The 27,797-nt window shown below is 42.6% G+C and overlaps 1 protein-coding gene across 1 annotated transcript in view; it reads right to left on the bottom strand.

Annotated features, from left to right (window-relative positions):
- Positions 1 to 23,116, bottom strand: part of Lypd6 (LY6/PLAUR domain containing 6) — a 132,222-nt gene extending 109,106 nt beyond the window's left edge. Inside the window, exon 1 of the mRNA XM_036186050.1 lies at positions 22,893 to 23,116. The gene's annotated coding sequence lies outside the window, so the exon portion shown is untranslated. The remainder of the gene's footprint in view (positions 1 to 22,892) is intronic.
- Positions 23,117 to 27,797: the final 4,681 nt, after the last annotated feature.

Below are 27,797 nucleotides of genomic sequence, written 5' to 3'. Positions count from 1 at the left end.
CTTGAAGAAGAGCTGGGTTCAGCTGCCTTCACCCACATAGTAACTCCAGTTCCAGGGAGATCTGATGCCGCCTTCTGACCTCCAAGCACCAAGCACACATGCAGCATACATGCAGGCCAGACACATATACACATAAAATAAAGTAAGCAAATACTGTTTTGAAAAAGAAAAGAGAATACAGCACAAAATTCAGAGCAGCTCTTCTAAGGAAGGTGTTAGCCCTTAACATGGAAGGTGGAGCCAACTCACATGGCTCTTTGTCACAGCAGGGATCCTCACCCTAAGCTCCAGCACTGGGACCACCTTCTGTGGAGTGCCAGAGCTTTAGATTTACTCACCACTCACCGAAGAGTCAAAGGATGGTCCCTTTAAAAGATTTCAAAAGGTGGATAATCTCAAAGTGAGTATACTTACATTCTGTGAATCAAGTTCAAAATTCAAGTCACATATGAACAATTTTTACAGAGGGGAGGAGTAGCCTGATGTTCACATTCATTTGCCTCTCATTTTGAAGTAATTCATCTTTAAAATTTCTGTGAAAATTCCACAGAGTTGCCCAGAAAATGACACCAACCATCTGTAAGTAAAAACAACAGCTCTCTCTAGTATATATCACAGGTTCAGAGCACTTTGGCACCAGCAGATTGAACGTGTTATTAAAAGAATTTAACTGCAAGAAGAGCTCCCATAATTACACAGCAGCTGGTCTAATGTTGACAAAACAACTTTTAAAGGCTTTTAGAAGCCTTAAAGGCTAATCAATTAAAAAGGCATGAATAGTAATGTGCACCCTATCCTTAGTATTGCAAGTGACATCTCTGGAAATACAGTGTGGTTTCCATTCTGGAACAATAATTTCTTCTATCCTACAATTAAGCTGAACACGTGAATAAATTTCAAGTTGTGTCTAGGTGAGATGATTATACTTAAAATAACTCCATAAAACCCAATTATAAACATTCAACTTCAAGAGCATTTCCATACTACCAAGTTATTACCAAAATGCCAAGAGCTTGTGGCAGAATCTGTGCTTCCTTTACCAAGAGCAGGCAAAGAAATGGTTTAGACTCCTGCATACACTAGTTGGAAATATGCTGCTGGAAGCACAGTGAATGAATGCATGCATGAGGGTTGGAATGGGCACTGCATTCGAGCACAGTGGCTTAATCCTGCTGAAAAGCAGGATGCCCAAGCATCCTTGGAGAATGGCCTCTTTGGAACCTGTGCTTGACTCCTTCAAGACCCAATGGAAATACAAGCCTGTCTCCACAATAAGCCTTCTCCCGACATTTCTACATGGCTAGTTTTCTTTTATCTCTGAATCCCTTTCAAAGAAGCTGAGAGGATTCCATGTGTTATGGGTCCCATCCCTTTATGGGACATTTTCTATAAATCCAAACAATAAATATTTTAGGCTTTGTGATGAATGTCTGTCATAGCCACTCACCTCAACTACGGTAGGGCAAAAGCTGCCATAGGTGACATTTAAACAAAGGAGCACAGCTGCATTCTAACAAAACATTACTTATACATGGCAGCAGGCAGATGGATTTGGCTGACCCATACGGGAGCAAGTGAGGCACAGGAGGCGTACATAGTTCCGGGCACATTGGCTCTGTTTCATGTAATGAGCCAGAATAGGAGAAAGACCCCACAGCAATAGCAATTGATAACCCTTCAAACACTTTCTCCAGAAAATTCTACTGTGATGCTTCTGACAAGGGAGGTGGCCTTCCAACATCAAAACTGACCCAGAGCCCAATCTCTTCTATCCTTTGCCATCCATGGTGATCTCGGAAAACAGGTTTTATTGCTACACTAACAACACTGTGTATTTTGGTCACCTGCTTGACTCTTGGTTGGATTGCTAGGATCCACCCAATCCTAGTTGTTTTAATACCATGTCCTATTTCTCACTCTCTTTAATAACCCTGTCTCATAGCAACACATAGACCTTTAGTATTTCTGCAAAGGCATACTTTAGGGCTTCAATAATCTACCCTTGCGTTTTAAAAACTAATAAACATCTCAAGAGGGTGCTTATGAACCTGGATATCTCCTCATGACATGGGACTAGGTCTTTCACAGAAGTCATGATTTCAAAACACTAGTAAAATAACATCTCTAGTTATTCTAAGATCTGCCCCTGTGGCTTATTCTACTAATCAATCAGTAATAAAACACTGCTACCTTTTAACATCTGTGTCAGAAAGGGGGTTCTTACAATTGTAACAATGAACTCCTCTCCTTTCCTTACAGTCTACCTTTTCCTATGAGTATCCCCCATCTCCTGATACTCACTGGTTGATACAGTTCAGCTCACACCTCAGTAGATAGAGGGGAGAGCAGGTGCATTTCAGACAGATGGAACCTTGTGTACAATAAACACTCACTAAATTAACCAGAAGCTCTGCTCTGGGTACTCAGCGAGGCAGAGGCGGTGTGGGCATCCAGTCACCAGCCCACACTGAGTTGTCAAGTTAGGCCTCACTGTCATTGCTGGAGAACAGATACCAGCCATGTGTGACTACTTAAATTAAATCAATTAAAGTCAAATAAATTCAAAGTCCAGTTCTTCAGTAGCCATATTTCAAGAGCTCAGTGGTCACACGTTGCCAGCAACTACCATACTGGCTGGTACATATGCAGAACATTTTTTGTTACCATAGAACAATATGGAAAGTTCTTCTGAGGAGGACCAGAGGGTCCACGGGTTCTTTTATCCATCCTCTTGCCCCGCAGCTAGCCCCTTAAAGGCCTCAACAGGTACAAACAGGTTTCAACAGGTCCTGCTCCTGCTGTACTCTGCGCCTCCCAGAGGGCAGGTTGGGATGTGGAGTGACAGCCTGTCATTCAAAACAGTGGCAACCACACACCACACGGGGAAGCCTGGTTCATTGTTTTCCTTTGGTTCTGTTTTGCTTCTGAAGCTTCTTTGAGGAAAATGAGAGAAGAAACCCCTGGTTAGTTCCTTCATCATTGAGGGAGCCAAAGCCCCCTGCTTTCACAGGGTCATGAGCCACCGTTACACAGAATGACACAAGCCTAGAGTGCCATGTCTATCTCTCTCTTTTTTTTTTTTCTTTTCCTCTAACAAAGAGTCACAGAGAAAAGGGGACAGAAGGCAAATTCCTCTAACCATTTGTTCTGAGGCTGCAATCTTTTGTAATGTTTTATGAGCTTCATTTTAGCTTTAATTATCATGTTGCATAAAAAAGAATGCAGAATATTTTTATCTTTAAAAAGAAATATGACTCCAAAGTTCCAGAGAAAATGCTCAGATGCTTGTGAGCTTTAGGTTTCTCACCAGGCAAAGCAAATGCCCCTAGGTAGCAGAGCCCAGAATTTTTTTAAGGTACAGTTAAATTGCCATGCCTCTAAAACCTAAGAACAAAAGAGAAAGTTGCCAATGAATTAAATATTTTCCCCACGGTTACTTTGAAGAATGGGAAATGATGAGAGGAACCAATTTCCAATTCCAGGCTACCTTCTGAAAGGTAAGATGACCTCCCGATAAACAGTCTGTAAAACCCACGAAACATCTGTTCTGATAACATATGCGCTTAACATTCCCCGTGCATCAGTTTCAAGTTACTACAAGGCAAGGCACACCAGCTGCAAAGATAAGAAGGGAAGCCGTTACCAGAGAGTTCTGTCAGGAGATGCTGAAGTTAGGTGAGCCCCAGTCTCCCTCCCGACCACTTCCATACTGTGATCCAGGATGCTGGCAGAGGAGGGACTGCGTGACACCCACTGTGACCTAGGCATATTTTCCTGGCTACCCTTCTACTAAGGGACTGCAGTGTATCATATTCTGGTATTAAATACAGAATGCCTCTCCCTAATGTTCAGCCCTTCAGATCCTAGCTATCAGCAAGAACCAGCTTAACACTCACACATTCTGTGGAGGTCTTCATCTCTGTGTCTACCAACTCCTACTTCTCTCTATACCTAAGAAGCAACCAAACAACTTCACTGTCCCTACTGTGTTTCTGACAGAAAGATCTCATTTCCCTGCTCCTGGGATTTACCCATGGTTCTTCAGGGCTTTATAGAGACTGGAAAACTCCCAAAATTATTGCATCTGTAGTTCAGATCTCTCAAACTCAATCTATTTTCACACACACACACACACACACACACACACACACACACACACATCTCTACTGGGAAGGCAGCAGTCAGCAGACACTTCGAGTCTGTGGTGTCAGGGCCATCTGACCCTCCTCAATCTGATTCTCTTTACAGCTCACCTTCCTGGTGTCAGGCCCCACACCTTGGAACTGCCTTTGATTCGGCTTTCTCATTCATGCCCCGTGTCTCGCTCTGCAGGAAATCTTACCTCTTCCACTCTTTCCAGTCAATGGATGCCCTTTGACCACTCCTCCCAAACCACCCAGATCTAAGTACGGCACATAGCCTGAATTATTTCAGTAGGCTCGGCCTCCCCCCTCACATGCCTATCATTGATTCTCACAGGAACTCACGATTTCTTAAACCATGCATTTAATGAAGTCATTCCTCAACACAAAACCTACTGTGTAACATGATAACCCATAGAGTCTTCAGGGAAGGCAGCCTACCCTTTGCTTCTTAGAGATTTGCTCTCCTTCTGCCTCACTTGACTTCCACTCTGATCCACCCAGAGAGCAAGCCAGGTATGCTATCCCCATATATTTCTATCCAGATGATATAACCACTTTGTTACTATAACAAATATCTAGGACAATAGGCTTGAAAATGAAAGGTTAATTGTGCTCACAGTCTGGAAGATTTTAGTCAACAAGCACCTACCCCACTGTCTTGGACCTGTCACCACATAGTATCACAGTGGGGACACACAGTGGAATTTTATGCACCTCCAGGCCCAATGTAGAACAAGACCATAAGCTTCTTTGGGGGCATATTCCTAATGACTTAAATCTTCCTTCCAGCATTCATCTGCTAAAGGTTCACCAATTTTCAGTAGTGTCAATCTGAGGCAGGACACTCTATATCCAAACTAAACCAGACGGCTCTTCCCATAGAGGTGTGCAGGACTCTCTTAGCTGTTCCAGGTTCTCAGGTGACACTTCACCAGTAGCTTCCAAGAGCATCCTCTTTAAGAGTCTAGCTTCCTCCTGTTCACCAACACTTCCTTGTCCTATTATCACCATTTGTCATGTACAGTCTCCTGTTTCCTTGTCTTCTGCTTTCTAGAATATAAGCTCCACTCAAGGTTTGGGGGTTTACCACTTTGTCCCTAGGGTCTTATGCCAGTTCCATTCACTATTGTTTTCCCACTTAGAAATGTACTTGGCATGAGCTTGGTCTCAAGTACTCAAAGATAGAGGTAGGGAGAAAGCCAACTGGAAGTTCGTAAGGACAGATGCAGTGTTCTACACGCTTTGCTCTTTATATTCCATGGTAGGACTTCCTCCAAACCCACCCCTACAGAAAGTATTTCGTGCCTGTTTACTGATTTTTACATTAGAAAATATAAAATATTAAGTCATCCAAATCATTGGACAAGTTAAATGCAGATAACGTTGATGTAGTATTAAAGGATATAACCATCTTTGGAAGGTTTCAAAGGCTGGAATGTAGCTCAGTTGGTAAAACGCTTGCCTAGCATGCATGAAACCCTGAGACCAGCCTCAATCACCACATAAAACCAGGCATGGTGGCACATGCCTGTAAACTCAGCATTTGGGAGGTAGAGGCAGGAAGATCAAGAGTTCAAGGTCATTCTTGGCTACAAGGCCAGTTTGGACACATGAGGAAAAACAAAGATTTCAAAGCTCTTTAAATTAAAGGGCAATCTCCATTCACAGGTGAACAACTCCCAAAATCACAAATTTGAGGAAATTTCTTGGGACTACAGAGATGGCTCAGCACTTCAGAGCACTTGCTTCTCTTGCAGATGACCCACATAGCTACTCACAATCATCTGGAACTCCAATTCCAGGTGATCCAACACCCCTTTTTGTCTGCCTCAGGTACCAAGTAAAGCATATGGTGTACATACATACATACATACATGAAAACAAGCATACATGTGAATAAAAATAAATCTTTTTCAAAAAGACAGAAAAATTTCTTAAGTCCTAGCAAAAATGTTACAAATACCTTCTCAAAAACAGATCTGAAGAGAAATCTCAATATTATCATTTGGGGAGGTGGTTTTATTATAGCAAATAAAATAAACTTTAATGCCACATCCCAGAATGAGAAATTTCAATTGGTTTGTCATTAGGTTGACTAATAAAACCAACAGGTGCTTTTACAAATCAACTTCCCTTACCAAGCAATGATGCTGGTGATGACATAGTGAAATTATTAAGGAATTGAGGAAGTCAGAAAAATGCACTAGAAAGGCAAATGGTCCTTCCCACACCAACTGCATCTTAGAGGGGAGTAGTATGCATTCATCCTGCAGACTAACTGCCCTCACATAGACTGATACAGTGAAACTCTAAATCTCCATGTGACGGTATTTGGAGTTGGGTTTTTGGTTGCAGTTAGGTCACAGAGTAGATCTCTTTCTTCTCACAGTTTAGTGCTTTTATTAGAAGAGACATGAAGAAATGGCTTCTTTCTACATTCTCTCTAGACCTGCCATCTGATGGTACAATAAAGAGACGGCCAGGTTTAGCCCAAGGAAAGCTGGCCCTCACCAGCTATCAGATTTGTCCTCACAGTAATCCTGGACTCCTCAGCCTCCATAGTGATGAGTGGTAAATGTCTATAATTTGAGGCACTAAGTCTATGGCAGTTTGTTCTACCCATCTACCCTAAGACACAGTGTCACATCCTAACAATCAGCCCTTAGTGAGAGAGACATACAAATCAGTAAACCTGAAAAACAGCTGGAGGGCCTCAAGTTTTCTGCATACTGAGTGTTGTCTATAAAATTGTTGAGATTAAGTGCAGGCCAAATGCAAACATGATTCCTTTTCACAGAAGATGATTTGAAAGTCTAGAGAAGACTTTATGGAAATCTGTCATCCATAAAACAGCTGAGAATTCCAGAGGGCAAATGCTGAAACACGCCACACAAACTCTACCAAGTGGCTTTATGGCACATATGTTCAGTCCCATGGGGAAGCATCTCAGTCCTACGTGAGGGGACTCAGGTCTCTTCCAACACTTAAGAGTGGCTGGGGCTCAGTACTGATCACATGGATACAAGGGTTCAGCTCTGAGTAATCTGTGCCAAAGTTTCTATGTAGAGTTCTCTTAACGTTATCTGTGCATCTTAAAAAAACATGAAAATAAACATGAAACACTAATTAGTATCAAGCTTGCGCGTTATAAAAAATGTACTTTTAATTGTTAAGTAAAATAGTGTGGGATGCCAGGTAATAGCCACATTACTGGCATGAAAGTGGGGACAATTATAATAAGCGCCGCTCATGAAGTAATCTGTTCATTTACTCAGCAAACACCTAGGGAGAGTCTCTCATCAGATAACCACCTAGTATATTCGAGCACGAGTGCAGTGATGAGTGATAAAGAATAAGCAGTGTTTAAGAAGACAGAAAAGGCTGCTTCCAAAGCTGGAAGTGATAAATTGAAAAACTGATACACTGTGCAGGTAATTCCTCTGCAAAACAAGTCAAACAGGCTAAGGATGCAGGGGACCCCAGATGTGAGCCCATTTATAAAGGCTAGTGTGTGTGTGTGTGTGTGTGTGTGTGTGTGTGTGTGCATGTGTGTGTGTGTAGTGGGTGGGTATAAATGTAAGCACAGGGATGCCATGCCACACAGCTCTTGGGAGTAAGTTTTCTCCTTCTACTGCAGTTCCAGGGAATCAAACTGGAGCTGTCAAGATTTACACAGGAAGTGAAAGCACTTTAACCATCTCTCCAGCCCTAGAGTATCTTTTATAACTGGGAAAAGCAAAATTATCAACTAGTCAAGAAATTTTAATACATAACTTGGAATTTGAAAGTATACATAAGTGAATGGATATAACTAATTCTATTTTCAGACTACTTAAAATTTTAATTGTTTTGATTGGTGGGATTTTATTTTTACTAATACATATTAACTGTACATACTAATGGAATTCAGTGTGAAGTTTCCATACATCTGTACCATGTGCACTGATGAAATCAGACCTCCCTTTGTCCACCCTCCCACCCATACCTTTCCCAATCTCTACAACTCACTATTGGACTTTCAAGTCAAATATTCTACCTTCCATAGAATACATGACATTATTATGTGTCTAGTTTGTTTCATTTGACATGATGTCTTCCACTTCTTTAAGAATTCTTTTGATGGACACTTGGCTGGTTTCATATGTTAGTGTGAACAAAGCCACAATAAACATGGGCATGTATGTATCTCCCTGGCATACTGATTTCATTTCCCTAGGATATATACCCAGATAGCTAGGTCGCATGACATAGTTTTAGTTTGTTTAAACAAGAGCAGAAAAACTAAAAGTTACATCACATGTAACTTTGTATTCAAACAATACAAAACTGCATACCATTATTTAAAATTTAAAAGCAAGGCCAAGGATAAACAAGCAAATATTTGAAACAGTGTAGCATGTAAACTTAATTATGAAAATGAAATTGTTATTGGATTTTAATTTTTTCTAACACTATCTAATAAAATATTTCTTTAAAAATCATAAAAAGAAAAGTAAGTGGATAGCCTAACTCTCAGTACCTGCTATAGACTACCTAAAAGTTACTGCAAAGATTTACAGTTTCTAATTCCAGAAAATTCACACAGTAGAATGGCAAACTATGACAAATGGGTACTATGGACTCTTTTTCTCCTTGACTCAAAGACCACATATGACCACCCTATGTTCACACACACCCAACAACCCTTACAAGAGGCACTAGTCCAATAGGCAGAGGTCTAGTGCAGATCTAGCCATACTCTACCCTGACATCCTACCTGCCTCTACTCTCCATCTGTATCTGACAATCTCTCTGCACTTCACCACATCAAGGAGAGTCAGATGAAGAAATCAAGCTGGAACCAACTTAGGCATTTCCTTCCTGATAACCAGTTTCACAGTGTTTGAAGATGCTATGCAGATGGCTGGGGAAAGAATGGTGGTGAACAGACTTACCTAGCAGTAGATTATGCACACTACAAAATTGGCCTGTCAGGTAAGACATGGCCACTGGTGTTACAGTTGCAATGACACTTACTGGAATAACCAACTGTTTCCTCATAGGGTCTAAGACCTGCTCTACAGGATACAGTTTATGCCTGGTCAGGTAAACCTGGTCAAAGCCCATAGCTAGAGAGGTTACACCTTCTAGGGGAGAGCCTGCCACCGTTGTTTTGCTAAATGAACATGGGGTTTAACTGTCTTCTAAATATTTTTGTTTATATCCATAGGTTATTCTTGCTCTCAATCTTTGTCAAAGACATTATCATCTTATCTTATCTTATATTGGGCAGAAGAGATTCCTAACTGCTCAAGATGCTGAGAATAAGTGACTATGAATGTTCAGCCCTAAATTACACATTGATATCAATACCCTACATAAAAAGCTCAGAGAACTTTGCAGACTCAAGGGCAGAAGAAATGTAGGAGACAGTATATGAAGAGCGCTGTGAAATTCTATCTACTGTACATGACATGGCTAATGTACTCAGGTACAACAGCGAGCAGCACAAAAGCAAGCCAGTCAATATTCTATAATGGATGGGAGAGGGGCTCAGGAGGTTTCACCACTATATGAGTTGCTCTTGGTGACTGATGGCTGCTGATGGAGAGTCTGTCTTTTTTTTTTTCAGGGGTGTAGCCAGTGATAAGCTGCCTATGATCCAGAAGACAGTCCCAAAGCCGTGTATATGCTGGCAGCACTAACTGGACCCAGTGGGTTAGGACAAAACAGAATAGAAGGTCTGAAGGTGGGTAGATAAAGTATTGGGGACATCTGGTGGGTAACAAGAGGGGAACCGGGGTTGAATATGATCTAGATACATTGCATACATGTATGAGATTGTCAAGGAATAAATTTAAAATTCTCTGTTTTAAAAAAGAGACATATCTGACAGACGCCAATACAGAATCCAAGGGTGGTGGAGGGTGTGCCAAATACATTCCATAATCATAATGGCACACACTCTGTACATATTTAGTATTCATCTTTCCATCTTCATGGTACAGCTGTATGATTAATTGTACAGCTTTACTCAGAAATGCTGTCAGAATAAAACAAGTCTTTTATACATTGTTCTTTTCTGAAATATTATTCTCTCTATTAATATAAAGGTTTCAGTGTTTTGGTAAGGGTGTGTGTGTGCATGTACTTGAAGAATTATTTGTATTTCAACTGTCTGTGACTTAATGCAGTCTACAGTCTGAAAAGAAGGGGAAATGCTTAGCTTGCAGGTTTGTTCTCTCAACCTGGGTTTATGTCAAGGTAGAAGCAGGGATTTTCTAACAGAGTGAATTTCTAATCAAAAGCCTCACAGGTAACACACTCTTCTAGGCAAGGAGGCTACCTGCAAGAGAAAAGGGCAAACAAATGGATTGCTGTAAATTCACAGAATCTTAAAACCAGGAAGACCTCAGACATCAGCCAGTTTGGTATTTTATGTTGCACAAATCACTGACCATGAGGACAAGCACACATAGTGAGTAGCACTGTAAGGGATTCCTGGTCACAACAGGCCTCCTTGGAGATATTTGATATCTGCATCCAGTTACGAAAAGTCTTACAACTTAAAAACAAAGGAATAAACAAAAAAGAGTGTTTTAACTTACGCTTTTCCAGGCACTCTTGTCTGTGACCACTGTAGCTCATGGCCTTCCACTTCAAGATTTCGGACATGCTAAGAGACCAGATCCACCATTACACAGTTTTCTACTTCCTGCCATATCCCATAGAAGCTGCAGCAGCCTGCAGATCTTGCTCTAGAATGCTCATGTCAATTTTACAAATGAGAAAACTGAAATTCAAAAAAGTTAGTGGGCTTAGCCAAAATCCTTCAACTGCTCAGTAGTGACCAATCAGCATGGGAGTTTAGGTAAGAGTGAGAAATGAGTGAAAAATCCCCACGTCCTTCCTTTCCACTGCCTCTCACCAGAAAAGAGTAGCCTCCTGGGTCTGCCTGGTTTCTCTCACTTAGACTCAGTCTCTCAACCTTTACTTCCTGCTAGATTCCTGTTTTCCAGCTTAGATCTATCTGCTAAGGAGCATGCTCATCCAGACTTGGGAGATGGGACATTGGTTTGTCAAGAGAGTAGTTTGAATGTGGGAGCAGCAGGACCAGAAAGATGATACTAAGATAGATGGATTTTCATAGAGACCATGATAAATGAAGACCCCATGGGAATAGGAAGAAGAAAGAAAAGTACTAGAGAGGGCCCCAGAAATCCACAATGATACCTCCACTGTAGACTACTGGCAGTGGTCGAGAGAAAGCCCACACTGACCTAGTCTGGTGATTGGATGGCCAAACACCCTAACTGTCACGCTAGAAATCTCATCCAATGACTGGTGGAAGTGGATGCAGAGATCCACGGCCAGGCCCCAGGTGGAACTCCATGAGTCCTATCAGCGAGAAAGAGGAGGGATTGTATGAGCAAGAATTGTTGAGACCAAGATTGGAAAAAGCACAGGGACAAATAGCCAAAATAGTGGAAACCCATGAACTATGAACCAATAGCTGAGGAGCCCACAACTGGATCAGGGGCTCTGGATAAGTGAGACAGTTGATTAACTTCAACAGCTTGGGAGGCCCCCAGGCAGTGGGACGGGGACCTGTCTCCTTAGTGCATGAGCTGGCTTTTTGGAGACTGGGACCTATGCTGAGACACTTTGCTCAGCCTGGGAGGAGGGGACTAGACCTGCCTGGACTGAATCTACCATGCTGAGCTGAATTCCCAGGGGAGTCCTTGCCCTGGAGGAGATGGGAATGGGGGGTGGGCTGGAGGGAGGGGAAGAAGGGGAGGAGGGAGGACAGGGGAATCCATGGCTGATATGTAAAATTAAATCAAATTATAAAATAAAATAAAAAGGCAAAAAAAAAGATGGATTTTGTAGTTTTCCTCATGCTTATTTGTTTCTAGGGTTTCCCTTGGTAGCCTCAGATCAGAAAGTTTCATTAAACTGTCTATAAAGTAAGTGACACTTATCGCTGTCTGTCACCTGTCCATCAGCTCCTTCTCCATATTATCTCCTTTCCATTTTATGTCCAATCATACTTAGTTCTCAGCCACTCCAGGAGAGATCTAAAACCCACATTCAGAGTCACCCAGAAGCTAAAGAAATCTACTTTGCCTGCTGTGTATTCTATGTGCCATAGCACTCTACATTCCTTGAATGTGCATGGCCTAGCTGAAAATCATCCCCTCTAGCAAAGGTCTCTCCAGCACAGCTCCCAAACCAAGAAAGAAGTACCACTGCAGACAGCCTTTTAAAATGCTATTCCACTTTATGAGACGGGTCTCCCTTCATCTGGAAAGTTCAATCTGAATAGCCTGGGTGGGGGGGTGTCTTCCACATCATGATGTTTTTACTTGTCTCACATACCTATGCTGAAAAATAACAGCAGTGGAAAGAGAAGGAGTTCAATTCTGCACTCTCCCTCAGAACTGATCAGCCAGACGTCAGCAGATGATCCTTAAAACATTTCAGTTGGCCACAGTTCCAGTCCGAGACAGTGAACATGAACAATGAGACGGTAAACAGATGTGGTCTTGTCTAGGTCTCTGTTTTAAAAAGTGCCCCTGCCATGTGCATTATTCCCTCTGACATGGGGAGGAGCTTCATGAGAGGTGGTTCTTGGAAGAGTGTTCAAGGGCACAGGACAATGTACATCTTGTCTACATAGACCAACCTTGCTACAGCACCCTCTCTTTTATCTAGAATCAAACACCCAACATTCTCTGCATTTATAACTCAGAAGTCCCCCATGTAGCCTAAGAATATGGGTAAAGTGGAGATTTTTGTAAACAAATTACAAGAGAATAATTGTCTGAATAGAAAAGAGGGTCATTATTGTCTTCTTTGAACTTTTAATAGAAATTGCTTACACATCTTAGCATGGTTTGGGATAAAGTACAATACAGCCTGGTTTTATTTTTATCTGTGAAGATGTCAGCTGTAACTTTCCAAAGCCTGATCACAGGTGACTCACAGCCTTGAGTCTGTTTCCCAAAATCTTCTATACCTGGAAGGTATTTCTAGAACATAAAGGCTGGGAAGGTCCAGTGGAACACCTCCACAGCTTGTGAGATCCATCTGTTCTCTTGGACATCCAGAAGACACAATTAGGTGGCAGCTGCCATAATATACAGAACCTACCCTTCCTATCCTTTCTGATGGCTCCTGGATCTGTATGTTCTTCTCTATGAAAGTTATTATTCCAGTTGGTGTCTTTACTGAGGGCTTTGTATGTGATAGACAGTACGCACAGGGTGGCATCCAAGAGAAACAAGTCACTATATAAGTAATTAGATTGAATGCAGAGACAGAGAGACAGAGAGACAGACAGAGACAGAGAGACAGACAGAGACAGAGAAGAGATTACAATAACGTAAAACACAGGGATATGTAGAAGGGTTTAAATTGACACTTATGGGGGAATCAGGAAAAAAGGCTTCTTTGGGGAGGTGCACTGGACTGGGCCTTGAAGGATAAAAGGGCTTGTCAACTAGGAGATGATAGAAGACCACTCCTGAGCAAGCAGAACATCTGAGAGAACAAATCAGAAATACTCCAAAAGTGGCTGTCAGTTCCTTGAGTTGGGTGACTGGGATTCTGCATTAAAAGAATTTGATGAAAAGAAAATGTTTCTATGAAGTTCTACATAAAAGAAAAAGCAAGTGTTTCTAACACACTCCTTTGATCTGCAGAAAGTCACTACATAAATGTCAAATATTACTTCTATGCAAGTCGGTATTTTAAACGGCAATATTTGAGAATAATTGAAAATAGTATTTTTTCTCTCCAAGAAAGAAACATTTTAAGAAATTCAATATAGTCCATATGGATAATCAAGTCAGAGAATAGCGAGATTCTTTCAAGAGAAAAAGAAAAAAAAAATGTTTCCAGGAAGATGTAGAAGACCTTCAATTGTTTACTGTAGATATTGTAGCCAGGAACTTCTGGACACTGAACTGTAGTTGGACTGTGTGCCCAATTCATGCTTCACTTCCAGCCCATCAGAACTATTTCACTAGATCAGCAGAAACAGGAAGTTTTAAATGTCAAAAGATATTATGTGTTTCCCACTCGGGTGGGACTTTAAAGTTTAATTGCCAAGCCCCCTGACTTTACATTTGAGGCAATGAAGACCAGACAGTGGGTGACCAACTCTAAATGTCAGCCAGCCAGTAAAACTGGAGGAAAAGAACTTGCTGCAGGCAACGCATGAAGCTAGCTGGTAGAACCAGCACAGGAACACAAGGAAGCCTTGACCCCCAACCTTGCACATGGCCCAGATGCTACATAAATTAAAGCCAGTGCTCACAAGTGGGTGCAATGCCTTAGATGAAGAGTTTCAGAGACAGAAAGAAAAGGGTGTAAGAATTCAAAGTGAAAAGAAGTGTATACGTTACCCGAATTTCTGGCTGTCGCACAAGAACAGGGATTTCTGGATGTCTGAAAAGGAAACTTAAATATCATACACAATTGCTAATATTAAACACTTGGGATGGAAAACAACAAAAATAATGTTACAATCTTTTCTTCTGCCTCTGAGGCCATTAAAATGTTAGGAGAATTGAGGTGCACTTCAGATGCAGGGCCCAAGAGGCCCCTAGGCTGGAACTAATCTGAATGACCCCTCCAGGAAGACTGGCTTTTAAGATGCCATTCAAGCTCCCAAAGGAGGAAATCCACCAACAGTCCTACCCAGCCATGATGCCTATGAGCCGCAGCCACCATCATTGCACAGTAACCCTAAGGGGGCAGTAGTGGCACACATACCGTGGTGGTGTGTAACCAACCGCTCTCTAACTGACTTGAGACACTCTTGGTTCTTAAGCTCACAGATAGTGTAGTCTTCACCCTCAGCAAGGAAATTTCTCTTTGCAGTGGATGGAGAACACTACAGAAAACCACAACCAGTCGAACTACAGAGTTGTGGAGTTCAGTCCCAATGGATACATTGAAACAAAACAAAACAAAACTCCCACATCTAAGGTTTAGGGAACAAAGAGGAGAAAAGACTCTAAGAGTCAGAGGATCAGGAAGTTAGCTGTGAGACTGTGTCTCTTAGAAATGTCAAAATACACCCATGAAGTCTCACCAACATGACTGCCAAAACATGGGCAGAATAAGGACACCACCAATAGATATGCTAACATAGATGGGGAAAAGCCCATGAAGTCTCAGCCCTACACAAGGAAGTATGGGTAACTGAGGAAAGCTGGAGTGGGAGATTTGATCTATCTACATCAATTGGTTATGCAATACCAATGATTAGTCCTGAAAATGTACATGTAACATTATATAGGCTGAACAGGATATATTAGGAATATATACATACATACATACATACATACATACATACATACATACATACATAAATACATATATATATACATATATATATATATATATATATATATACACACATACATATGTAACAATCATTAATGAAAAAAGAGGCCATGAATTGGAAGGCTAAAAGGAAGGTTAGATGGGAAGGTTTCAAAGGAGGAAAGAGAAGGGGAAATTATGTAGTTAAGTTATAATCTCAAAAACAACAAAAATATTAAAAGATATATTTTTGAATGTTCACCCTAAATCCTACCTCTCAAGTAGATTAAGTGCATTGCTATTTAATCATCTGGAATAGTCAAAGGTATTCCCATTGATGGGAAGCAATTTTGTTTTGGCTTTTTGAGGGTTTCTTTGTGCAGCCCTGGCTGCAATGGAACTAAAGCTGAAGACCAAGCTGGTCTCAAACTCATAGAGACCTACCTGCCTGCCTCTGCCTCCTGTGTGCTGGTTTTAAATGTGTGCCCCACCACCACCTGGCAGAAGCAATATTTTAAAGAAGAGCAGAACTTGGAGAATAACACAGAGGCTCTGGGTTTACCTCCAGCATGGGGAAAAAGAAATCCCAAATCAAGCACAGGTAAGTGTACAATCCTGGACTTAAGAATTCTTATGTCTAAGGCTTACAAAAGCCCTATAAAAGATGAAGATTTTATACCCAGTATTCATTTTGACTAACAACCCATTTTGTGGTAACTATTCATAAATGCACTAAAAAGCTTTTTAACCTAAATATTTCTCTGTATCCTCTTATCCAAGGAGAACAAGGATAAGCAGATGGGAATGCATGGCAGGAGCCATGGAAATACATCATATTTAAACTCAGACTTTCTATCTAAATCCCTAGTTTGCAAAAAACAATGGGTATGCTTGCTTTATTTTTTTTATTTTTCATGGGAAACAACCCAAATTCATTCTACTTGTAACTATGTATACTACATTAGAACTGGACTTCAATAATCTGTCTAGACCTTCTAATATAGCAAGCCAGAAAGGGAAAAAAAATGTCAAAGGTACCTGATGGGGCATCACACTTAGGCATTATCTGAAAGCCATAAGTCTCTAAACTAAGCATGCTCATTGTGGGTAGGAGGCTGGGAGACTTATCTGTAGGGTTGTTATAGAGATCTTGGTGTCTAGGAGGATGAGGCTTCTAAGTCAGATGATCTTTCCCTAAGCTAACATAGCTGCCATAATCTCACCCTCCAGCTTCACTGTGTGGATCATTTCAAGGACTCTCAAAAAGGAATGCCTATCCTTGAGCCTTCTGGTTTACATAGTGTCTGGGATGGCCTACAGCAGTCTTGAAGTCTCATGAGCTGGACCTCTAACAGGTAGTAGGGTCCTGTCCCTTAAGCCATTCTCTCTCTTAGCCCAAACCCTCACTCACAATCCTGGGCACCAACTCGCCCTTGTGTGCTCTTATCTGACTCCTGGTCACACAGTTTTCTGAAATGACAGGAAGAGTGTCATGCCATAACATACACAGCGAATTTATATCAGAACAAGATGAAAATCTTCTTCTGCTAAGAGTCTTTCTGACAATATTTGGAATATTATTTTGACCACAATCCCTGATTAAGTTGATGTGGAGAACAAAAGGGACTCCTGAATCCCTTGCAGGGAACAAGTATTAATATCTGTCTTAATCCATCCATGTTGCCATAACAAAATGCCTTAGACAGCTACTTTACAAACAAGGGGAATATATTGCTTAGCGATTTAGAGGCTGGGAAATCCAAGATGAAGGAGCAAGCAGTTGTGCTGCCTGTGGAGGGCTCATGTTCTGCCTCTCAGATCATACCTTGTTGCTTGATCTTCACATGGCCAACAGGAAAGACACTCTATTCAATTTCTTCTGTGAAGGCACCAGTACATGGGGGCTGGGCAATAAAGACCCCACTTCCTGACACTACCACATTTTTAGATTCTGACACATAGATTGGGAAGGGTACCAATATTCAGACCATCAATAATTAATAACTAATAGCTTGTGAATGCTCCCTTCCCAAAACTTGAGTTTACCAAAAAAAGTCAAGGGTAACTGGACAGGTATATAATGTGAACCAGTGTGGAAATGAGGTGAACCCAAACCAAGGACTGAGAAACAAACAAACCCAGACCAAAGAAAGTATCAGTCATGGACACTTAAAATAAGAGAGGGTTAAAAATGGCAGGAGATAAATCAGAAATCAAAATTATGATATAGAGTCTACAGTGATCAACACCAGCCACTTTCATGATACAAGAAAAGCCAGGAAGATAACCAGACACAAGACTAAATCAAGACCAGTGAACCATGTTACGCCAGAGCACAGACAGCTCTCTGAACTCCTTATTCACATTGCTGTGAATCCCTGAGGCTTTCAGCCCCTTCATTCAATTCAGAACACTCAGCACTATTTAGAGATATCTCTATGTACCAAGATAGGTATTAATTCCTCTAGGAGGTAAGAAGTAGATTGGTCCCTGTTTTCATTCTTGGTTCATTCATTACATTCTTGGTTTTTCATATCCTAAGAGCCACAGCAAGCAGAATCCCGCTAGGTTTTGGCCACCTGTACTATCTATAGACACATTACTGCTGAATAAAAAGCTGCAAAACAGTCATTTCAACATGCCACTCTTTAGAGAGAAAATGTCCAGAGCAGGTGGGCAGTCGAACTCACAGCCACGGATGTTCAGAAGGCAGAAAAAATGATCCCCATTCAAACTAGTCTTTCTTTATGGTAGGATATTGTTAAAATCAACAGTTACAACAGTGCACCTTTTTCTTTTCTTAAAAAAATAGTTCTTTATAAGATCAAGGTATCACAGGTACTGGAGAAATTTTTGATCAAGGATGAGGACATGGCTCAGTGGATAAGAACATCTGCTCTGCAAGCATGTGGACCTGAGTTTGGTTCCCTGTCACTCACGTTAAAGGTCTGTCATGGCAGTACACGCCTGTAACCCAGCATTTGTGGGTAGGAAGACCCTGCCTAGCTTAGAGAGCAAGCATCATACGAGACCTCATCTCAAAGCAATAAAGCAAAGGGTAATAGAGGAGCTCTGTCCTCTGCACACATGCAAAGGGCACACACATATACCTGTACACTCAAATGTTATCACAAACACACACAAACAATACTAAAGTTTTAAAAAGACGTGAAAAATCACCTGAAAACCTACACTATCCAGAGATAGTCATTGCTAATATTTTGAAGGTTTTTCTCTACATTGATAGGTGAACAGATACAAAAACATTTAGATAAACTCACTCTTTGCATACTCTTAAAAACAGCACCACACCAATGCAGTTTTATAAGCTTCTCTTCTCTTCACACTGACTTGAACATTTTTATTAAAAAGGAGAGCAGAGAGGTGCCACCCAGTCATGCTGTCAGCTGCTAGAGACAGGCTTTAAAACCACGCCCTGTAAGCACACTAGGAACAGCTTTTCCGAGTACACTTATCTTCAGTCTTCCATTCTGACTTAATCTTATGCTTTCTTCCCACTAAGGTTGTCCTTTAAGTTGGTCCCACAGAGTCATGTGAGCAATGTGCCCTTACCATAAGCATGGTTATCATCTGCACACATCTGCAACAGTGATAAACATGACCATGTCCAAATTACTTCCTGGAAGAGCCTACTTGTCCACTCAGAAGTGCCCATTGATCCTACTGCTTGTTTCTTGGCCCATTTCCCATTCCCAACAAAAGGTTGTACACAGGGAAGAATCTGGGACATGTCAATTAACAGGGTTCTCTGAAAGCTTTGAAAAATCCATTTTCTATAAACTTTCAATGACAAGCCCATTTTTCTCCCCGATACCTAATCCTAATCCCCCCTTTCCAAAGCAACTCATTATTTGTTATCACCTGTTTGCTCTTAATACTGACGTCCCTGTCACACACTGGGACGAGGTCTGATGTGATGGCCAAGGGCATTTCCTGAAGCCGTTTTCCTAAGAGAGGTCCTGCAGGACACCAGCTAATACCCGACTAGTGCTCTGAAGAGTTATCTTACTAATCAAGTCTCTCTCACACACTAGGGGGCCAGCCATCTGGCCGGGGTGATTTATCTGTATCTAGCCTGTTGATTGGGTCTGGAGCATTCTGGGCACATGGCACTTCTTGATCTATCACCTCCAGTGTATGAACTGCTTGAGGGAGCCTGAGTGCAGGAATCTTACTCAGCAGAACCAGAAGCAAAGAATTCATCTACACTCTACTTTATCTCTCTTGGCCTCTGAATATATGTTTGGTATAGAAAAGTCAATCAGTTCCTCACTGCACAGCATCTGTGTTTCAAAACTGTTCCAGACGTCTATCCCAATGACCCTTTTCAAATTCATGTCCTGTTATCTCATATCTATTGTACATAGACTATATCGCCCTTCATGATGATTATAATAATAACTTAATAAGCCAGCCCTTCAAATGGTCCCTGTCATTACACATACTTAGGCACGCTCTTCTTTACTTTTCCCGTGCATAGCCAGTGTTTTAAAGCACTGAGTCTAAGACCTTTATTTTTCTGACTACATTTGGGTACCTATCAGGTAGTTTACACATCCCCTGATTTCTTGTGTTTCATTTGATCTTCAAGTATTTTCTTCACCTTCCCCACTGTGTCAGCACTGAATTCCCTTTCACAGAATGATTATGTATTTGGCCTCTGTCTTCGGCATGCCCTCTCCCATGCTGAACTAAAGCCACCCTACATTACATACTACAATCTGTGTTGAATGGTGGTCACTGAGTGAACAGCTTCTGAATGAAGGGATGGTACCAAGAGCTACCAGCCATGGAGCATTCCTAGGCACCACAACCCATGCTGGAGACTTTGTAGGCATTCCATGCAATTCAGGTGCTAGACTTACCCTTGAGCAGCACCCAGAACAGAGCTGCTACAACCAGACCATCAATAAATACTTCATGAGCAAATCGGAAAAACTGCATGAAAGAGGTTCATTTTTCAGCATGTCAAGGAAGTTGAAATACAGAGATGTCTGCCCACCTTCTGAAGTCTCACAGACCATGATGCCAAGACTGGAACCCAAACCCCACACAATTTACTAACACTTAGTACTTGTAAACTCAATATGCACCTACATGAATGCAAACAAAACTAACCTCATAAATCTCAATGAACATTGTGGCATATCCCCAGTAAATATTCTGCGCCATGGTTTTCCAAGAAAAGATCTACAAATGCTGGGTTTACTCAATAACCAGACAGGTAGAAATCTGTCAGCAATCGATGCAAGTCAACATGTGTTCTCTTCCATCGGTATCTTCTGCCCTATCTCTCGGGGACTTTTCGTTTGCTGGACAGTTTTTTCCTATAGCAATTCTGGGTTGATTTGAGTCATAAGAATAACAGAACCGAAACAATCACTCGTGATTTCATTGTAATTATCTGCAGAACCTGTGAGGAGTTTCTGCTTACAAAGAAGAAAACACGGATGCTTCTCAGCCACCCCTGGCACTAGCTGGCCACCCCATTTTCCTGAGATACTACCAACGTCATTCTTTAGGGTTTGGCTGCTCGTATTTTTATCATCAAGTGACAGAAAGCAGAAAGAAAAGCCTTTCGGCAGTGGTACATAATGTCCTGAAGTTATGGGCTAAATAATCAAAAGAGTGACAAAAATCAAAGATCAGCAAATGGCAGAATATAAGTCATGAAGATAGGAATTCAAAAAAGGGATGGAGGACAAGATATACAGATGATGTAAAGGAAGAATTAAGAAACTACCTTAATTTGAGCCCTACCATTCGCTTTGGAAAAATCAATCTGAGAAAGCCTCAATTGTTCCATCTGGATAATGGGGGTGATATAGTATTACTTCCTCGCAGGTATTTCAATGTATCACTTATACTATACTGTATGATACAATATACACTACCATTTTTAATCTGTCACACACACCTTGAAAGCAGTCCCATTCATGATTTACGCTATACACATTCACCTTACAAATCTTATCAACAGCTTCAAATTGTAGCCCCATGAACCATGCCTACCTTTTTGGGCGGGTCAGGAAATATTTCTGCTATTTTTAACCCAAGGAACCAATACACAATTCATAGTGAGCTTTGTGTGCCTACATGCTTGGAAAGCTACCTTGTGTTCTCAGGACCAGAGTGCTGTAAACTGCTGTTTAAATGAGGAAGCCTCTTTGAAGTCCTCCTCAGTCAGCTGCCTCTGGATGAGATACAAACTAAACAGAAATGGGATAGATGTTTTACATGGGTTCAACGTTAATGTACATTAAACAGCTTCATGGGCGATTGCACAAATACCTTTTGCAAACTGGGTACACATGAGCACAAATAACCATGTTGTCTATAGAAATCAGGAACAGATTTAGATTTTTAAGCAGCTACTTAGAGTTCCTGTCACTCAGAAGAAAACGCAACGGCTTTAGGTAAGTTGCTCTAGTGTCTATGGTGGCTGTCTAGAGAAGAGTACATCAAAACATGAGTCAACTTAACAAGAAATTGACTTAAATCTGAAGTCCCTCTTTTCCCACAAAGAAAACTGTATTTTGGAGGTCACACTTTGGGTATTCTACCAAAGGGACAAGCATACTATTCTTTTGGTCCTGTGCTACGGGTGTGTGGGGGCGGGGGGGGAGGTCAATGTTTTTCAACAAATCGCTAACACAAATAGCTGCACCTTCCCCCAGAACCCTCAAGTTTAAACAAGTCTTCATTGGTCCCAAGAAACACGTTGATTGTCATCCTAAAGATACCTGTGACCATCCTGAATAAAACTATGTCCAAGCATCAAGTTTTTGAAACAGGGGACCAGGCAGATGACAGAAACAGGAGTCTGTGGAAGGATGAAAGTGTCCTAGACCAACAAATAGAGCGCGTTCTGTTGAAATTAAATGCTTAGTCAAATAGGAATCCACCCAACTACTATAACCTTAGAAGTGGACAAAAATCCAAGTCTAAGTGAAGTCCCCACTCCCTCTGCAGGCAGATCCCACCCGGGATCGCCGGGGTGGGTGGTCTCAGGGCCCAGCAGCAGGGCGGTGCCCTAACACGCCGCGCCTCCCACAGTCGCCTCGGGTGAGCAAAGCCGGGCAGCAACACGTGGGGCAAGGCTACTCCACCGCCCGGGAACTCACTCCAGCGGGAGTTCCCCGGTGCACGCTAGCTGCGCGGCCCGCAGCCGGGGAAGCTTCCCTAGCCTTGAACTTGGTAGCTAGCTCCTCACGTTTGCATCCCTCCACGACGCGCGCGGGGCGTACTCCCGACCTGCCAGCTGCACTCAGCAATCCTCCCGCCACGGAGCTCAGTGGCCGCGACTCCGACCCCCCAGGACAGTCCCGGCCCCGGTGTCTACACCCGGTCGCCTGCACCCAAAGCCTCCTTTTGTGCTTCCCCCGCCCCGCACGGCCCCCTTCATCCACTCACCCGGACTGCACGCGTCCCTGCCGCCAGAAGCAGCCCGCTGCCCCATCCCACGAACACTGCGGCGCCCCTCGCGTGTGCAATGCGGAGCGCCGCCCGCGCGCGGCCCGAGCCGGGAGCGCAGCAGGAGAAGGAGGGCGCGAGCGCGGCGGGAGGGACGCGCGGGGCGGCTGGAGGGCGCGCGCCACTCCCACTCGCGCCCGGCCTCGAGGGTCGCGAGGCCAATCAGCGCCTGCAGGAGGAGCCGAGCCCTCCGCGGGACTCGTTCATTGGCCTGGCGCGCACCGCCCAACGAGCTGGGACCCGACCCCGCAGCCAAGTCTGCAAACTAGGGCTGAAGACCGCCGCTCACAGGTGGCGGAAAAGGGGGGACTCGGGACCAGTCCGGGAAGCGGGTTCCCACGGAGTGTCCACGGCTATCTGTTTGCTCAGGTTGCTGGTCTCTTCCTGTGCGCGCGACCCCCTGCCTACCGCTAGCCGCGCAGCTCCCCGTGGCTAGCAGCCACCCTTCAGTTGCAAGCACTGCTGATCGACAACAATGCCCAGGCCACCTCTCTCTCTCACCCGTCCCCTGGGGCGAAACTCCTCTGGGCCTAAGAGCTGAGCCCCAAACCCAAAGCCACTTGACTTTTACAATGGAGAACACAGGCTGTGGACTGAAGCATGGGAAGCAGTCAGGCAGGACTGCATTGGACGTGGGAAGTAGAATTGTAGGGGTAGAGCAAAATTCTACCATGTCAAACCTTTCTCTAAATAACACCAAACACACACACACACACACACACACACACACACACACACACACACACAATGCCCAATTATCTCTCTCCCGAGACTCTCTCTTCCTTAAGAATCGTGTTTAACACTTACCTGGATTTCTCAACCTGGGACCCATCGCCACCACTTTGGGATGACCCTTAGGCTGGAAGCGGGGGACCAGACTCCTGCCTCTGCCTAGCCTGTCTGTACCTGGCCTGTAGAGCTGCCCTGAAGAAAGCAGTCTGCCCCACTGACAGCTATGGTCCATCTTGGATCTTCTTAAGTCCTTGGGAGCTCTATTTCTGAAACTGTCTTAGGCTTCCTCTGAATACCCCTGCCTCTGCCCTTCCCTGTAGCATACTGTCTTCCAACATAAAATTATACTTTTCCTTAATGTCTCCTGGTTTCACCCTCAACAGCACCATTTGTAAGAACCAAAAGATATTTTGATCAACAATTTCAGGACCTCAGCATTTTTCTCAATTTATGTTCGTTGAGCTTGCTCAAACTTACACAGGCTCAAAATTCAAGTCCACGAAAATGAGTGCCCTATATAACCTTTTGGCAAACAGGAGATGCTGCTGTCTTTGGCTTCCCGTGGCTCAGCATTTGGAATTTGCACATTACAAACTAATCAAAGTGAATCTGCCCTTTGCCCTTACTGTATAGGCAGGTTACGCCTACAGAATAGAATTCGGTATTAATGAGAGTGTGTCGGGGTGTTGACACCTCCCGGGCAAAAACTTCTGGTTTTGGCAGTTACTATAAGCCTAGTTCATCTGATTGGGAAAAAAAATTCAGGGCTGGGGTTTAACTAATAGAGCCCTTCCCTAGCATACAAGAAGCCCTAATTTAATGCCTATCACCACAAAAATCCATCAATCAATTCAGTATATAGTATACAGTAGGTAAAATTTTAATGTTTGAATTCTAAATAACGTTCAGACTGGACACGGTGGCTCATGCCCTAACCCACCACTCATAAAGCAGAGATAGGTGGTCACTATGAGTTCAATGCCAAGTTGATAAACATGGTAAATTCTAAGCCAGCTAGACTACATAAGAAACACTGTCTCAAAAATAAACAAGAAGAGGAGGAAGAAAAGAAGCTACCACCATTGTTCAGTTACAGTATAGCAGTTTTTATGCTAGAGGGCAGAGAAATGTAATCCACAGGCTGATTTTTTTTAAATATATTTTAGAACAAATAAATGACATGCATATAAAATGCCAGATTATTTTTACGTGTTGGGATAATGGATTACCTTTGTCTCATCCTTCACATTTTATTGTATTTTCTAGTAAACTTACTTTAGAAAAACATAACTTTAGAAAAAAAGTTAATATGTCAGCTACCAACACCCATTACTCCTCAGGCATCAGAGAAGCTAAAAATGCTAAATCCCTCCTCTATTCCACCAGTTGCATCTCACCATCAAGGCCCATACTCCCCTTTGTAGAATAGCTCTAGGAATGGTCCCTTCCTGATCCCTGCCACTGACACCCTCATCAAGTCCGATCAGAACTTTACAACATCCTTTAACCCATTCTCTCCGGGAGGCCACCACACCGCTATCTCTTTCTTTCTCTAACTGCCATACTTTCCCAGTGTGAGCCAGCCTCTCATGCTGACCCCAGCCCACAGGAACGGACAATCACCTATGTATGTCGATGTGTGTATCACAGCTGCAGGGAATACCCTCCTTCCTCCCTGACAGTAAGTTCCTACTCCTGCTGCAAGATTCATTTTCGATGCCACCCTTCTTCATCAAAACCACAAGAATTAGCACCCCCTCCTCACCATGCTTCCAGCACAAGCACTTTATTTATTCAATGATTATTAATCCAGATCCTGCTATGTGCCCGGCACAATGAAGGAGGCATATATCATATTTATTCTCCTGGAGTGCACCATGAGAGAGACAGACTTTAAATCAAGTAGGCACACAAACAAATAATCTCAAACTGAGATAAGTATGATGAAATCACTACATCTACAGAAAGAGACAGGCTTTGCTCTGAACGTGTGTCTATCACAGGTCTCAGTGAGTTGTGTTACCACATTGTCCAAAATCTAATTGATCTCAGTTCTATGTTATTGAATATTATCATCAGAGCCTTGCTTTGTGTTTCTATACTCAATCCTTCCTGCATAAATTCTTTGATATCATTCCACTTGATTCATATTTAAGAGGTAGAGCAAATGTATTATTTGTAAATAGTCGAAAGGAATTTGTTCTTTTCTTTTTTCCTTATGTTTTCTTAAAACAAATTTTACTTTCAACATAAAAATCTAAGGCTTATAATTTGAAGATTGAAAAGCAAATGAAAAGTACAATCCAAAAGAAAAAATAAATTGGACTTTGTTCAAATCAAGCAAGCCATTTTTCCTTACAAACAACACCCCATTAAGAGAATAAAATGGAAACATAGGTTGAGAAAAATCCTCCCAAATTATCCCTGACGTTGGATTGGTAGTCAATATGCAAAGAGCTCTAAAAACTCAACAATAAGAAATCAAACAAGCAAATATAGTAAATGAGCAACAGATGCACAGATACTACGTGGCACATCAAAGGATGCTCAATATCATCAGTGAAGTGCTAATCAAAACCACATGAGGTACTCTACACACCTGTTAGCCTAACTGTAAGAAAGATGGAAAAACCCAACAATACCAAGTGCTGATGAATGACATCATACATGTTCCCCGTATGACTGGAAAATGCTCTGGCCACTGTTGTGTCTCCACTAACAGACAGGCAGGCCCTATTGTTGAGGACAACACCTACACAACTCACTGAAGAAGTCTACCTAGAGCTGTCACCACTACCAATCAGTGTTTGTGCTACTGGAAGGTGCTCTGCGTGCTACCAAAGGAGAAAGGAAATCACGAACCCAGCTACAAACCCTTCCATAGGAAACAGTGACTTGACTGTATGATTTACTGGTGCAATAGAGGCACAAAGCTTGTGGGTGTAACCAATCAATCTCTGATTTGAGTTAAGGGCCACTCCATGAGACAGAACCCATACCCAACTCTGCTCAGGTAGCCAAGAGCTGGAGAGTAGACAGTCCAGGGATCTAGGCTAAAACCAAATACTACGCTTCTGCTAAAGAGACGAAGCAATAAAATGACTCCTAAAAACTTTCTGATATACTCATAGACAAGTGCCTGGCTCAGCCATTGTCAGAGAAGTGTCCTCCTAAAATAGATGGCGACAAATACAGAGATCCACAGCCAGATAATATGCAGAGAGTGAGAGATTTTGGAACACAGCTCTAAAAGGGAATGCTCCATCAAATCCCTCCTCCTCAGGGCTCAGGGAACTCTGCCTAAGAGGAGGAAGAAAGAGTGCAAGAGCCAGAGAGGGCGGCAGACACCAAGGAATCAAGACCGTCTTGTAACAAGCTTTCATGTCGGGACAGCCAGCCTGCAAATAATGACATGGAGACTTATTATTAATTATAAAAACTCAGCCTTAGCTTAGGCTTGTTCCTAGCTAGTTCTTATAACTTAAAGTTAACCCATATTTTTAAATCTACATGTTTCCACATGGCTTGTTACCTCATCTCCACCCTGCCAATCCTGCTTCCTCCACATCTGACTGACGATTCTGCCTTTCTTATTCCCAGAGTTCTCTCTCTGCCTGGAAGTCCCACCAACACTCTCCTGCCTAGTTATTGGCCATTCAGCTTTGTATTACACCAATCACAGCAATACATCTTCACACAGTGTACAGATACCCCACAACATCTTCTAGACATAACAGGGCTAGCACACATATGAACTCACAGTGTAGTGATTTGAATAAAAATGGACCCCATGGGTTCATAGGGAGTGGCACTATTAGGAGGTGTGGCCTTGTTGGAGGCAGTGTATCACTGGGGGTGGGCTTTGATGTTTCAGAAGCCCAAGCCAGGCCCAGTGGCTCACCCAGGTGTAGAACCCTTGGCTCCCCTTCCAGTACCATATCTGCCTGTGCCCCACCATGCTTTTGTTCACCACCACAATGAACTAAACCTCTCAACCTGTAAGTCAGCCACAATTTAATGTTTAATTTTAACACACAGGAGGCAGAGACAGGCAGATCTCTTTGAGACTGAAGCCAGCCTGGTCTACAACGAAGTTTCAGGACTGTTACACAG

Source organism: Onychomys torridus, chromosome 4 (genome assembly GCF_903995425.1).
Source record: "Onychomys torridus chromosome 4, mOncTor1.1, whole genome shotgun sequence".
In the NCBI taxonomy this organism is placed as follows: Eukaryota; Metazoa; Chordata; class Mammalia; order Rodentia; family Cricetidae; genus Onychomys; species Onychomys torridus.
Note: the sequence above shows the minus strand (reverse complement) of the source record. Positions and strands in the feature narration are given on the sequence as shown.